The 16,195-nt window shown below is 44.2% G+C and overlaps 2 long non-coding RNA genes across 2 annotated transcripts; both read left to right on the top strand.

Annotated features, from left to right (window-relative positions):
* Positions 1–1,045: 1,045 nt before the first annotated feature.
* Positions 1,046–6,779, top strand: LOC144100847 (uncharacterized). The gene is made up of 3 exons (XR_013307863.1): positions 1,046–1,109; positions 3,700–3,811; positions 5,880–6,779. It is a non-coding gene; the product is annotated as an uncharacterized LOC144100847 (long non-coding RNA).
* A 2,438-nt stretch (positions 6,780–9,217) lies between these two features.
* Positions 9,218–13,581, top strand: LOC144100021 (uncharacterized). The gene is made up of 3 exons (XR_013307497.1): positions 9,218–9,384; positions 10,037–10,091; positions 13,297–13,581. It is a non-coding gene; the product is annotated as an uncharacterized LOC144100021 (long non-coding RNA).
* Positions 13,582–16,195: the final 2,614 nt, after the last annotated feature.

Below are 16,195 nucleotides of genomic sequence, written 5' to 3'. Positions count from 1 at the left end.
ACCCACGAAGCACTCCTGGTCGTTCTGTACTTTTAATTGGTATAAACCTTCAACAAGTCACTCAATTTTTTTTGTGGAAGGAACATTGCATGCGTCTCAATGTACGTCCTGAGAAGTAACTTTTCATTGGTCTCGAACCGGAGCTGAGCATAAATATTGTTAGCGTATTGACCCTAAAGGATGACGCTGAGGGAGAAATACTTGTGGGAAAAATTATTCTGTGCCTCTTGCGGCTTTCGACTAAGTCAAAAACGCCGAGAAAGATGGGTAGAGTGCAAAAAGACTAAACCGCTTGTTTTACCTGGCATCGTTAATGGGATAATGAAGAAATCTGAAACTATTGAAAAAGCACCGCATTTTAATTCTTAAGGTACTAATGCCCAAGTACAGAGTCACCATTTCGGGTACTTTCATGCTGATGGCTATGTTTTGGACGTTTTTTTAGCTGCCGCCGGGTCTCCTAAACTCGCCCTAGGCTACTATCCGGCGGAGATGACCTCACGACTGGCCTCAGCAACTCCGTTGACAAGCCAGCTGGCAGCGCGCAATCGACGATCCCTGTCTCGTGCCATACTTTCGTGCGACGAGCGCTGTTGAATGCAAGTAGATTCGAGAGTGACTGCAAGAGCGCAGATTACGACTCCTACTTCGATGAGGCTGCTGCTAACCGAGTGTGCACGATAAAGGTGCAAGCTTATGATATGGCCGGTTAGTAACCAGTAACAATAAGAACAAACCTTTGAACTTGTCCAGTTTTCTACGGTCCCTGATAATGCTATCCAGGACGCGGTTTAAATGGTCGAATCGGCTGAAACCATTCAGCTGTCTGTACCTTTAGTGGACCATTAGTGCACTATCTGAGTTCATAGAATTTGTTGGAGTTCTCGAGATTGCTCCTATCGTTAACAGGCGCGCCTTCCTGATACGTTATCACAACTCCGATCAAGACCGGGTTAAAGGTAGCAATGAACAGTTTGCTGGAATCGTATTTTTCTTACTATCAGGCAATTTGTTATCAGCGGGAGCTTAAAGAGGTGAACGGGCAAGCTTCATTGTGTGGATGTCACTTTCGGAGGTGCGAACCATCGTGCCTAGCTGCTCCTGCATAGGTAGGTAGACGTTTTTAACGTTCGAAGGTGCTTTTTGTGCAAAAAAATGCCTAATTTGAGCTCAATATCTTATGTTGCTTTGAAAAATCTTGCCGTTTCAGGCTGCGAATATTTTCTCATAAGCCCCCGTAGCAAGAATATTTTTGCTCATATACTGTTGGTAACAGCATTCAATAAGTGCTTGTTATGTGCGATTTATTTCCTTAAATCCGAAAATTTATGAAGTTTAAGAAGAAAGTGTTTGCGAAAGTGCAACTAATAAGTTGGGAAAATAAGAAACACCATTTTCAGGCGTGTGCTTGAGAAGATGGAAACGCCTTCCTATACAACATTGCCTAGTGCAGTGATGTAGCAAAGGTGGCTGCAATATTAATTTTTTCTCAGTGCTTTCATTCATATAGTTATTATTTGATCATTTTCTTCAGCAGTCCGCATACAAAACAGTGGGAAAGCAATGACCGTTAGGAACATGGGCTTAGTAAAATTTGTATCCGACTTTTCACAGACGAACGACGGTAAAGTAAGTCAGCCATCTTCTCCATAGAATTATGACTTCCAAACAACTCAGCACACTAAGTCAGTTATGACTTAGCAAACCAAAGCATTTTATCCGAAAAAACAACATCTTACTGAATTTTTAGCTATACATTCACAGTATTGCCTTTGAATTTAGAGACTGAAAACAAGAAAGGCAAACACCTAATATAGAATACACGGTAACAATTATCACGAAGTGGAGTTTTTAAGGCAATTGGTGGCTGTATTGATCGTACGGTACCATTTAAGTGTTCCAAATCTAAGTACCATGCTTTCTTATTGACCACCTAACATATCTTGTGTGCGCAGCTTTACTCATAAGGGCGCATTAACCTTTAATCCTAATATTTTGCACTACTATCAAGACATAGCAGCTTCCTAACTTTTTAAAGACTGTCTGCTAAATGTATATTGCTTACTGAATTCAGGTGCAAGCGCATTTTTTTGTTTTCGCCAGCAATAAGGTGCCGCACATTCTAACGAGTACATCTGTTATAATTTATTTGTGGTAATTTCCAGCGTATATAAGCCTTCATCTTGTGTTTGTAAGCAGCGTATAATATTAGCGAAATGAGTATTTTCTGGTAATTTTCTTTTCAATACTTTTCCTGTTTTCTAGTCCAGGTGGGAGCTGAGGCCTAAAATGCCTTTACGTTTTTTTGCGGCGTATTACACATTCATTCGACAGGAATAAGCTGAAACTGATCGCTTAAGACTGAACTTGTTCAGGCGTGAAGGAAAGGCCTGACTCAATGCCACATAGGGGATCACGCAAAATAAAAGTTAAGATACAAACTAACCTGCTAGTTTCGATAAAAAAGCTGTGGTCTTCAATGCTAATCACATGAAAACCTAATGATATGGTGAGAACCGAAAATTTATGCACGTAAAACTTATCGGATTAGTATTCAGAAGGCATAGGGGCAAACAGACTGTTTTTTGTATGGCTTTGCCCTTAAGCGTTCTCGTTTGGTTGCAGTTTGCAAGACTTCTTAGAAATATATAATATACACAGCTACAAAATGAGAAACAAATTACTTGAACATGAATCAGGTTCTTAGCAGAGCAGTAGCCGGTAAAAGAATGGCTATGGGATGTGAGCGATATGCAGGCCATTTCCCTCAACTGTCCAGTAAATTTTATTTAAAGGCATTCGTCACACAGCTCAAGCTGAGCCGGAATTCGAGTCGTTGACCTTATAGTCCTCAGACGGATGTTTTCGCCACTTAAGCTGAGAGGTACTTTATTTTTTCCCACGAGCCCATAATAGGCACAATACGTTTGGAGGCGAACTCAGTCTTGCGGTACAAACTATACCCGTATGTAAAAGTAGGCAATACCTACGCGTTATCATTAGAGGGTGATAGTGACTAGAAAGTCGTGTTAAACGCAGATCGCGCTAATTCTGGCAATTTATTCTTATTACGCTTAGCCGGCACTTTTGGTTGTCATTGTTAAGGTCTGTGATAGGAAGCCATTATCTTTTCTCTCAGAAGACTTCTGAAAGTGCACCCTTCTGTTAAGAATTTGCCGGAAGCCCATACTCTTACGGCTCCCTTTATGAAGCGGTTTAGTGTATGAAAGTTACAAATAAAAACTGTCAGTTGATTTGGGTAATTACGCCATATGCGGATAAGTGCGCTAGCATGTTGTGTGTGCCACTGCTCACCTACCCACCCGGTACACCATGGCAAGTAAGCCACCCAGCGGGCAGGTGAGCAGTGGCACAGCGCCCCAGGTTCTCACCTGGTCACAACCGGCTACACCTTGGCAAGTAAGACACTCGGTGGGCAGGCGAGCAGTAGCGCAGTGGCATAATGCAGGTGCTATGGCAGGTGTTGCCATCGGTGGCACTTGGATTGTAACCAGGTTGCTCTTTCCGAGCAGCCGACCACCCGGTGGACAGGTGAGCACCTGCCACAGAACGGGCTTCGAACAGCCAGACAAACACACAATGCCCAAATGCGGGGAATGGCTGCTGTAAGTGCTAGCGCACTAAAGATCTGCTTCAGATTTCTTGTCGCGGGCCTATCCTTTTTTTGCTTTTTTACAGATATAGCAGAAGTTTCACAACGCTTTATTCTTCACGAAAGGACGCGAAGCATTCTAGCCGTTCGCTCAAGCCATGAAGAATTCTCTGGTTGCCTTGGGAATCGCATTGACTGGTAATAACAACTTGTCAGGTCATGTTCCAATCCTCAACCATAAATTCGCTTACTTATTTCCAGAATCCTCTTTTCTTGCAATACTTCGCTGCAAGAGGATTAGAAACCTTCGCAATTTTCTCCCCATATCATTTTTTTTATTTCTTGCCATTCATCGGTATTATACGATAAAATTCAAGGAATTTGGCAAATAGTACTTTTCTTTGTGCTCCTATTGTCTTTTGAAGACTGAGTTATGTATTTCCAGCAGGGCTGACCGAGAGAAAAATTTGGTTGCCATCACAAATTCAGGCTGCGTGTTCAAGGAAAACATTGTGAAACCATTTAGTATCTTTAATTAATGAGAATGCCCTTCTCGAAAAAAGCAGGGGAAACGAGTGCGTAAGTGACTGGCACAAACAGCATCGCGAATACAAGTTTTAGAGCTCTGGCTCGTGTCGCCTGATCATGACTGTTATAATTACACCCAATTTGGCCTGTTCACAGGCTGACTTCGGTAATTTGAGGAAAGTAAGATTCAGGCTAAAATAGTGTACAAGTCGCCAATCAAAAGCTTCAACTATCGACATGCAGTTAGGGAAATAGGCAGAGCATATCGCATACTGTTATGCAGCTGCACCGTTTGAAACGAATTCCCAGAAACAGCACGGTACTTGTGTCGCCGCATTTAAAAGGCTAAATAAACTATATAAAAGCGAATGCGAAGAAACACGGGAGAAGAAACATATTTCTTTATTGCATCTTTTCATTAAAATTGTGTTCGGTATACAACACAAACTTCTTCGCCGTGAGTGCTCTCTAATATTAACTATAATAATTTACCTAAACACGTACCCATTACAGTGAAAACGTGCCATATGCAAAGCGGTGGCATGGTGGTGTTCAGTGTAATCGACGTATTGGCGTCATCGAGGAATATTTATCGCAGATATCTTATAAAATAGTCCGCGCGGAAAAGTGCTGAGGAGTAGTCGTTAGCAATTGTCGCAAATTCAGAAGGCGCTGAGTTGGCCGTAAGGAAAGTGCTTGGCACTGCATTATAATGTGCCATTCTCTTCTATTTCTCCGGCTGCAGCCGGATATGCACCTTGGCCGGCTGTGGTCTGCATAATTGGGCGAAAATATTTTTGAACTCACAAATTACTCCTATTTTCATCAAATCTGTGGATCTCATTGAACACTCCCGCGGATTCCTTTGTCCCTGTACGCGGAGTTCTAATGCGGGAATGCCGAGACAAAGGCAAAGTTCTTCAAGTGGAACTTCCCTGTGCTGACCTCCCTCTTTTATAGTCTGATGTATTATTGTTCAGAAATTATGACCATTGCTTCTGATTGGTTTGAAGTTTTTCTTATTGCAGCGAAATTTCAAATGCGTTCAACTGGTCCGCGTAACTGTTGTGCATGTGTCAATCATACACCCTCTTTTCTATGGCAATGCTCCCTAATGGCCCAGTACTAGTACTAGTCAGACCTCTCAGTATTAATGGCATCGATTGCTGACTTTAAGTGCAGTAGCTTTCCGCACATGCGTGAAGTTTTCTCTTTGTAGTTGAAAGCCTTGCTAGAATTTTTTATTGTTGTTTCTTTGAGGAATTGAGTCCGAATATACATGTGCAATTTGCAACATTACGAGAACGCGCTGATATTCCTTTGAGGTAAAAACCGTCGATGTTTGCGTTGTTGGCTGATAGCAAAACTTCTGCACTTTTCCTTGAGGCCAATAAAAAAGTCTGGTTAGCGCGAAAAAATTATAGGTATGCCGAGTACACAGTGAGCAGTCTCGGGAATATATGTGCCGTCGTCATCTACTCAAGATGACTATATAATCGGGTACCCTATAGCATAGAATGGAAGGCGACAGTGCTGTAGTGCTAACAGTTATGCCAGACAAAATAAATACTTTGACATCTTTGGGGGATAATGGAAAGTGAAGCTTTGTTTTTGCGCAAAAAATCTTGCGGATTCAAGCTGCGTCAAATATTTCAGGTCGTTGACGGACACACTATGACGGAATTAAAGTTGTCTCCTTTCTTGTAACTAACTCTCTCCTTCTATCTCCTCAACGCAGCAATAGTACTCCTGGAGGATAGCACATGTACTGCTTTGAGCTGCAGTGAACCCCCAGAGGGCTGTCCAGCGCCAACAGCGAAGAAAAACGTCACGCTTTTCTTTTACGACTACAAGATCGGCGACTGCTTCGGCACTGAAACCAGTGGTTGCGACGGTTACGGGTGGCCTTTTTACTTCCAGTGCATTTTTTACTGTCGCTTCCTGTAGGCGTGCTATAGTCACAGGTGCGGCAGCCCTACGCTGGTAGAATGTGAGCAGAAATAAAGATGAACCGAACTATTTGCGAGTAATGTGTCCTATGAATAATTGTTGCGGTGTGGCCTCAGTTACAGTGGTTAATTGACGATAAGATTTCAAAAGGAAGGCACATTTCGCCGTGCCTAGATATTACTAGGAAAAAGAAATGATATATACTTCCGTTCGGATGTTTGTAGCTTGACCTGGTTTTCTCTTCCGCAAGAACTTGATGGCTGCCTAAAACCATTCTAGAAAAATTGTGCTTTCTGCACTTGCACCTTTGATGTTAGATAGTCTGTAATATATTCGAGTCTGTAAATATTCAGGGTGTTATATGACTTGTAAAGTGTATAGTTTAAGGTTTTATTTTCCACTCGCCTATTACTGCAAAATCAAGGTACGCTCGATGCCACCTAATTTTCACTCTTATTAGATACTTCTGTCCTTCGATGACAGTTATGTCTGAAGAAAATATGCGCGCATGCTCTGTTGTTTCATGCAAATTGTATTACCTTCTATGTATCTAAGGTTGTAGAATGTTGTGCATATGTGAAAGACTTTACACTCACTGTTTCTTTTACCGCTGTTCATCAACAGATGCCTGTGCTTCATATAAGCGCAGTGGCGTTGAAGTGTTACAGAATATATAACTGATGATGCTTTACTGAAAATAAAATAGAAATGAGAAAAAAAACTAGAATGTAAGCTGCACCTATTCGTTTGTGGGGTCATTTTAAGGTGGAAACGCAGAGTTTGCGGCCGCTGGAGACTTAGCGTTCAGCTCTCCTCTGCAGCAGATATAGCAGACTGGGTACTCTTAATCATCTTTTGAAAGCTGGCTATTTGAAGAGCACTACTTGTCTTTCCGGCCTTGATGTCTCGATACTCCTGTCTAACACGTGTTTAAGTTCCTGCTGTCGGTGTTATTTTATATCGAGAACCTGGACAAAACATAACTTGTTTACTCATTTGGTGCCATGTATTCAGTTCAGAATCGACGCTGGCGTTCGGTTTGCGGAGAGACCTTTTTTAATTGCGATGGAGGAGCTACGGTACGGTGTCGAATATCTACTAGGGACGACCAAGCTTAACTGTGCAAAATTCAGAAAGCAGCTTTCATGCCCTTGTTCCTTGCTGCGACCTAGTCTGCTCAGCTGAGAACCAACTAGCCCAATCTAAACAAACCTCTGTGAGCATGGGGATAAAAAAAAGAAAGCCAAGTGGCGATGCTGAAGTCTAAAGTATATTTAACCACAATTACTGAATATAATTACCGCATAGGAGGTTGTTAGCAAGCCGGTTTTTTTTTGCGTTTTAAAGTGTTTCGAAGTGTTTGGTGGCATCTTACGGCCGCCCGTTCCACTCGATGACGACACAAGTAAAACGAAGAGTAAGGAACCAAATGTGTGCAAGAAATGGTCACGCTCTTCATGTGTACTATCAGGGACAAAAGTGGTGTACTCCACGCAGCGGGAGCCGGAGCAGCGGAAACTTGTATCGTAACGCCATCTACAGGCGGCATCTGGGATCGAGATAGCCAATAGGAGCCTTTTATCATCTGCAGGCATGTCTCTTGATTCGTTTAATGTTTCGTGCTTTAGATGGCGTTACGATGCAGTTGTCCGTTGCTCCAGCTGCGGCTGCATAGAGTATACCGTTTTTGTCCCCGATAGTACATCCCCTCTTCTCCCCCGAGTCACACCACACCTGCAGATGACGAAGGCTCCTGCAGGTGTGGTGCAGGAGGTGATCACATGATCGCGAAACGTAGCCGCGAGTGGGCTGTCTTGGGATGTACTATCGAGGACAGAAGTTTGCGGGACACGAATTCTTGGAAAAAGGTTTATTGTAGCTCATCGACACCACCCATTCTTGTAATATTGTTACCAGAGGAGGGAGCATTTAGGCCTTTAATGCCTTCATACAATATCAGGGGACTGGGCAGCAATGTGGAACTACAATAAAACTTTTTCTAAGAACTCGCGTTTCGCAAACTTCTGTCCACGATAGCACGCACCAGAGCTATGGGGAAAATGCGGTTGCTCAAGAAATGCTTCCCTGCCTACCACGGCTTCCCAAACGCTGCAGCTCGCCATGCTGAAAGAAGAAATATTTCAAGTATTGCGGTTTTCTCTCTTTATAATTTCGGAAGACGTTGCAGGCAGCTATAAACTTGTCTTCTGGCAGCAAAACGAAAATCACACCTCCCAGGCCGTAAAAGCATCTTCAGACTAGGTTTGCATTTTTTATATAGGAAACACCTACATTCCCAAATGGAGCATGTGGATAAAACAAGCTTACAGATTGTGGCTGCATTGTTCCCAGTGGTAATTTTGAAAAGATATGTGAATTTTCAGAAGGAAGTTTCATTTTTGAAACATGGCTACATTGTATAGGTTTAAAAAGTAAATGCAATCACAGAAACAGTCGGGGAGCTTCTAGAACGAGCATGATTGGTCTTTTGTCTTGCCTTTTCTTCTGGCTTACCGAACTTTGTGGCAGCAAAGAACTCTTTTAAAAAATTCAGCGGAATAGTCATGTCTCTTCTCAAGAAAGAGTGGGCTTATATTTAGAAGTAGGCTATGTTGAGCATAAAATTCACATGGTCGACAAGACGTTTTTGACTATTTTACAACTGCACACCTTGAAGAAAAAAAAACACTTGAAACCTCCCCTACTACGCCACGAGAGATATCCGAAAAAAGTCCTGCTCCGCTGCAGGTGAAAGGACAGAAAGTGCACAGAAGAGCCTGCATGTCCTTGTGTCTATGGCATTCGCTCGCCCAAACCAAGGTGCCAGAATGAAATACAGGCTATCCTGGGCGTGCTTTCAATGAGGCGAAGCGCGAACACGACCTTGTTAAGCACATAAGTGCACGTTAAAGACTCGCAAAATCTTCTAATATAGCGCACGAGTTGTACTACACATCTTAATACTACAACTAATGGACACAAGCATCTATCTTTTCGCTGATTCTCACTCAAGGCAGCCTCTGCCCTCTTGAAGCCGACCGGCGCTATCGTGTCTAATATGACGCCCTTATCTCACAAAATGACGTACTGTTTTGCGGATAGCCGATAGCTGTTCGCTGAGAGCAGCCGCTGATTTGATTGCCCAGCGAAGGGAGCAGTTCAATAGGCAGCATCAAGATTCTAGCGCTCACTGGACCTGCAGAAATTTCATTAGCCTGCCCTGACGACTGTCTGCACATCCCTAACTTTTGGGCTCCCAATTTGCATATTGTGTGACCCATTTCACGTATCAGGTAACAGAATTCTACTTAAAGTTTCAGTTTTTTTTTCAGTGTTCTTCTTATCGTAGTTATGATTTCGTTTAAAACATTTTGTAAGTTCATAGTATAGAAATTGCCAGTTGATTTCGGTAATATATATTTTAGTGCGCAGCGAGGACACATATTCCTACATTTGCATGGACACTGCTTACAGCTGTTGCATGTTATTTTATGATCTGCATTTTAGAAGCGCTATCATTCCAATGATTGGAAGCTGTGCTCCATCAGACGCCTGGTTGAGGGTTTTGATCTTTCTTACCATATGGTTGTTTGCACGGCGGATGGCGATAAAGTCTCATAACTTACTATTCCTCCGCTGCCTTTTATGTGTGATAAGTTTTGATCATATTGGCATCAATTAGAAATTATAACATGACAACAAGGACATTTACTAACCATGGTAGTCATCTGCAGTCTTTATGTAAGTAATGTTATTTCATAAGGCAGTCAATTTGTACAGCAGCTGCATTCATATTTTAATGACTGCTTTTTAAGTGCTTTGCAGCAAAAATTGCTTCGCTTGTAGATGCATAATGTGTAGCCGCCTAAAAACAATTCGTTTTAGAGCTGTATTGAGAACTACGTTGCGTTTTGGTTTCTCACGTGGCCACACGGAACGTTCCAGCTCAGCAAGCGAGCCATGAAGAACCTCACGTGGATGTCTGGATTTGTACTCGCAGGTAATTCAATGCAACTTTCATGCCTGTTCCTTTACGGTTGTTGTAAGCAGCAAACCATCCAATACGTTTATCAAAATAGCCGATTGTCAGTGTTACGAAAATACACGTTGTTCCACTTACCAAGCAGAGGCTTCTGACACAGGAGAATGATAAAATGAAGATTTTACCACTATGAAGGAAGACACCAGCAGCCAGTCAAATGAGCAAAAGATAAATTAGACTAATAGAATTACAAATAACGAACAAATTTTTTGTCATCACATAATCTTTTAATACGCACCATCGTACAAATTAATTGGTGACGGTAATTCGCGACCCTAATTAACTAAGCGTTCCTGTAATGCAATCTGCCTACTGTGATGTGTGTGCTGTTCGTTCGAAGCCTTCATTTATAGCACTAAATCAACGCTCCTCAGTGGCGTAGAAACTGCCTCCCCGCAACCTGACCCAAATGACAGTGGTTCAATTGCGGTTGGGCATCTTTCTTCTATACACAGAAACTGCATTTCTATCGGAATAATTTCGACCACCTGGGGATCTTTAACGTGCACTGACATCGCACAGCACACGGGCGCCTTAGCGTTTTTCCTCCACAAAAACGCAGCCGCCGCGGTCCGGTTCGAACCCGACCGCGGCGGCTGCGTTTTTATGGAGGAAAAACGCTAAGGCGCCCGTGTGCTGTGCGATGTCAGTGCACGTTAAAGATCCCCAGGTGGTCGAAATTATTCCGGAGCCCTCCACTACGGCACCTTCTTCTTCCTTTTTTCTTTCACTCCCTCCCTTGACCCTTCCGTTACGGCGCGGTTCAGGTGTCCAACGATATATGGGACAGATACTGCGCCATTTCCTTTCCCCAAACAACCAATTATTATTATTATTATGACAATACCCTCTAAAACAAACCGCACTTTCCAGTCACAACTGCGCCGACAACGAGTTTTCCGCCGAGCGGGAACTCTAACACAGTGGCGATTACATATTGCGTATGAGCGATATGCTCCTTAGCCTCCGAGAGGAAAATAATATTTCCGCCAAAGCTAAAGACTCGCAGCAAAGGTAGGGCCGCTTTTGCAAGGCGGTCTAGTGTCTTTATAGGTATTCTGCTACATTTCACAAAATTTGTATGCCGACTGTTTATGTATTTTGTCGACGCGGGTACAATTCTAGGCACTCATGTGTTTACGTTCAAGGTAACTATGGACTATGGAGTACACTGGGCGTGAACTGCTTTTCTTGAACCTGCTTTCCTTGAATCGTTACGAAATTTCCACCACATGATTTGACCCACTGGCCTCAAAGACGAGCAAGGTCGACTAGTTTATCAAGGCACAGCCAACGCAGGTTTTCGGTCGTCACGAACGCAGAAGCGAAGAAATTCTTTTATTGCGAGTCAAAACCAGCTCACCGGCTTGTGTGATGCTTGACCTTGAGGGTGACCTTGAGCTAACCATAAATAAATAAATAAATAAATATTGCAGTGGCTGGTTTTCGAACCCGCGGCGGCGCGAACAGATCAGCTTCGCTGGCCACTGCACGAGAGAATTATGCTATCGCCGCAGCCCATCGCGCCTCGTGTTAAACTGCAACACGCTCTTGCCCTGTGCATTGCACATCGTCTTCATCAAGCAATACTGCTGCTGCGTGGACGCCTCAAAGGAGCGGAGCCGGGGCGGCAGTGACAGAAAAGAGCGAAGCGTTCTTTTTTATTTCTTATGAAGGTGAAACGCTGCTGCACGATAGGTGCACCTCCATGCGAACTTGCAAATGACGATGACATCGTCATCCATCGATGAAGAGGCTCCAAAAACAACTGTGAAACTGCTATTCACGCTTTATCCTATGTGGCGGTGTACTGACAGAAAAATGTGCGCTGCGTACGTTGGCGCGACCAACGTTGTGGCAGAAACACGGCGGTAAAGCAATGCGCGTTGACGTTGGCAACACTGCTGCAGAAACGCGGCACTGGAGCATAGGTCGCCGGTGTACACTGGGTAAACTGGCATAGACCACGATAAAGCTGATGACGTGCATAACTGGCTCCCTGGGGCGGCGGAGAGCTCAATCGCGATTTCAGGTACGCGGGGATGGTATCCTCCTGCAAAGAACATTGCTTTCACACAATATTTCGCGCTTAGAACTGCTTAAAATCCAGGAAAAATTTTAGTCAAATACGCACTATTGGCGGACGCTGTGGTTGTCGCATGCGACACGGTATCGAGCGAAAGGCCAAAACAGAAATGTGATTTGGGATGCGATTTCGCACCCGTCCGGGAAGGAACACATTTTTCTTATTTCCTTTTTCTTAGTGCAAATATAATCAATCTCTCTTTGTTCCCACCGTGCTTTCTTCCTTGTTTCTTGTCTTCTGTGTGCAATTTATTTATGCTGCGAATCTTTTCTGCGTTAGGGATAGTGAGCTGAGATAACCCCCTTTGCCCATGCCCCACAGACCGGTACAGAAATTTACCGCGGGGGATATGCGCACATTGATTGTGCCCTTCGTATTCCTAGAAGCAGGAACCCCCAGAAAATTGGAGCTATAGAGTGGAGCTATAGAGGCCCTACGGTTTAAAAAACGGGTATTTGAATGCTAAATTTCATCTGTTCTGTAATTAATTAGATGCGAGAGTGTGAGTGCTATTTTCATCACCGATCGCGCAGAGAACATGTCAGATCAAATGAAATTTTTGAAGTGCTGTGTAAACACCAGGGTCGCCCCTTTGTAGTTGCCTCACCTTCTTAGTCTTTTGGCTTAGTCTTAATATTTGGGCTTCATATATGCGAATGAATTTTAACGTTCTTTTCGCCCCTATTTACAACGCATATCCCTCCAGGCACCCTCTCATGGCGTCTCCTTCGTCCGTTGAGGGTGAACTTAAGAAGGCCCATCACCTCCGGACTCATGTACAGCTCAACCTAAGGGCGACGAGAAGCATCGTCGCTATTGGTCAAGAGCACGAGCAGCGAAGTGCGATTGCCTTAGCGTGTCGTATACAAGAAAATACAGTCATGGCAGGGATGTCACGTCACGATGAGGCTTAAATGTGTTGGCGCATGCCCACGCCAAGGATTCTCTCTGTCCTCGCGCCATAACGACGTCATGCGAACGACGCGAACTTCGAAAAAGGAGCTTTTGACTACCAATGCTGTTAAATTGGATGGTGCAACATTTTTATGCCGTTTCTTTCCCCATACCACAACGCAGTGTTGATACTCCTGCCTGACGAGCCGTGCGCTGCAATGAGCTGTGGCGAACCATCCGGGGGCTGCCCGCAACCTACTGCGCAGAAAAATGACACCCTCTTCTTCTTCAACATGACAAGTATGAAGTGCTACAGCGTGCAGACTAGCGGCTGTGATGGATACGGATGGGGCACTTACTTTCAGTGCTGGGCTAACTGTCGCTTCGTGCAGTGAGTTTGCGCAATCTGCCGGGGCACTTGCATCACAGTGGCAACAAAACGCAATAAAGCTAAAAAATTTGTTTCGAATCCAGGTATTCTCAACTGCGCTCTAATACGATTAATTTCAGTCCGTTTGTTGCTATTGCACAAGTCACATGACTGGAATGAGATGTTTCATCCCGGTGCTTGGCCTCACACACGCCGACACAAAACAGGTTAGGAGCTCACAGGACAGCAGTGCAAACTACGCCAACTGTCTAGCTCTGCTCCGCAACACGCTAAGCTCAGCGAACGCTGTCACTGGGCTGCTGCCACACTTTTGATAATAGCCACGAGAAACAGGAAAGTCTAAGACCAACTTATTGTGTGACAACATGAGCTACCGAAACAATCGTGCTGGGCGCAGTGTCACATGCCTGGCGCTAGTCACGTGGGCGGATCTGATCGCGTGATGGTCACGAGACCGGGTGTAGACTCGGCGGGCTCGAAGCTCGTCAAGTGGAAACTTCCACTTTTTTCTTCGAGCCCTCCTCGTCCTCCGTTAATCTTTTTCTGAGGAAGAAACAAAATATTGATTGATTGATTGATTGATTGATTGATTGATTGATTGATTGATTGATTGATTGACGGTCTCCGCTGTGAATCCGTCGGGGAGGGTTGCTTATGGCATATTTTGCTGTAAGACAGGGAGAGATACGGTTCAGCTTTTGCTTTCGACGAGCTCCAGATTACACTGAGGGTTGAAGATGTCCCATAAATCGGAATCGCAGCAGCAACACGGGCACAGCAACGACCTGCAGAATTTATATGTCAGCTAATTTTATCCTACCCTTGTCCGTCTTTGTGTTTCCCAAAAGTTCGGCTATGGAAAGCTGCAAACTTGAATCCGAGCAGGGTGCAATATATTGCCGCATGCGTGTGTGTGTGTGCCCAGGCTACTGCCGAGCTGGCTAGTTGTGCTCTCATATTTCACCCGTAACAATATTTTCACATCCTTGTAGACCCAGTTCTAAGAAGAAAATATAAATTGTGTCCTAATTCGGAGTGTTACGTAAGTACCAAAAGAAAACAGTTGGTGCTAGGTTTCTCTGACCGTTTAAAAAACGGGTATATTGAAAAAAAAAAATCCCAAACGTTTGAGTTTCAAAAAATATATCGCAAATGTTCTTTGATTATACTCAAAATGACCTAGGACATGTAAAAAAAATTACAGAGTACGGTAGCGCATCATTAGGTCAGCCATTCAGAGGCAAAGCTATTGTTATCCCCTTTAGGATGACAACGGCCCAACAATGTCACCTGTACGCGCCTGATATCTCGCTAAGCGGGCGTGCCAGCAACAGACAGCTGATTGCGGCAACCCGAGTCCAACCATTATTCTATTCGCACCCTCCTCTTCAATGCAGGCCAGCAGTGTGAGTGGCTTATCTCGTGCAGTTGCCTGGCGGCTGAAATCTGAACACAATGGGTAATCTTACACAAAGGCCACGCAGGCAGCGATTCCATCCTAAGCTTCCACGAATTGCAAATAGAAGCAAATAAAGAATAACAACTATGAACAAATCCAGCAAAGAATGCTTCATTCTTCCAAATTGCAGGAATTTCATTGCAATACCACGTAGGCCCTTCATGTTACAGACAGGTCCACGAAACGCCGCTCTTGAGTCAGTTGAGCAGAAAATGATTACCTACCAAGTGTGAGCAATACCTCACCTTTATTATCTGCCAGCCCATACACGCTGACCGTAGAGATGGCATAGGCCTACTAGTTAGGCTCTCTCTACTTGTTTTCGAAAAGGGTTGCCACTAAATTACCGCGCTCATCGTAAGCGCTTGTACTGCTCTTTATTCTATCCTGAATGGCGTTAAACAGGATTAGCTGGTTGAATGCATGCGCACCTAGAAGAAATTCAAGATTGTCAGTGCTTCCTATCTTGCGGTTCGAGTGTTTTCGCACTTGCGATACAATAAGTGAGAAATGCTGGTTGTTTTGACATATACAAAGGAGTAAACAGGGTTAAAAAAACATTTTCCGGTGACTCTGCAATTAAAGGGACATTGAAAGCTCTTTTTACTTCCTCTTCCTGAAACACCTTACTGACCAGCCCAAAGCGGCACCACTCGTAAGAGTATAAAACCTCTCAATGTGCCGTTTTATGCATACAGTATTTATTCCACCCTACTAACAACATCTGTGTCTTACCGGCACTCACCTACGGGGCAGAAACCTGGAGGCTAACGGAAAGGGTTCAGCTCACGTTAACTACAACTCAGTGAGCTACGGAAAGAAAAATGATAAGTGTAACGTTAAAAGACCGGAAGCGGGCAGGGTGGGTGAGGGAACAAATGAGGGCTAATGACATCCTAGTCGAAATCAAGAGGAAGAAATGGGTTTGGGCAGAGCATGTAATGCGAAGGCAAGATAACCGCTGGTCCTTAAGGGTAACGGAGTGGATTCCAAGAGAAGGGAAGGGTAGCAAAGGGTGGCAGAAAGTTACGTGGGCGGATGAGATTAAGAAGTTTGCGGGGTTACGGTGGGCGGAGCTGGCAAAGGACAGGCTTAAAAAGAGAGACATGGCAGAGGTCTTTGTCCTGCAGTGGGCGTAGTCAGGCTGATGATGATGATGATGACTAACGGGGCGAGCTCGTCTTACAGCTGTGCCGAAGACAGAAAGGCACTCCAGCACAGGGGCGAAGGTA

This window comes from Amblyomma americanum, chromosome 8, assembly GCF_052857255.1.
Source record: "Amblyomma americanum isolate KBUSLIRL-KWMA chromosome 8, ASM5285725v1, whole genome shotgun sequence".
Classification (NCBI taxonomy): domain Eukaryota; kingdom Metazoa; phylum Arthropoda; class Arachnida; order Ixodida; family Ixodidae; genus Amblyomma; species Amblyomma americanum.
The sequence above is the reverse complement of the archived record's forward strand: the minus strand, read 5'-3'. Positions and strand labels throughout refer to the sequence as shown.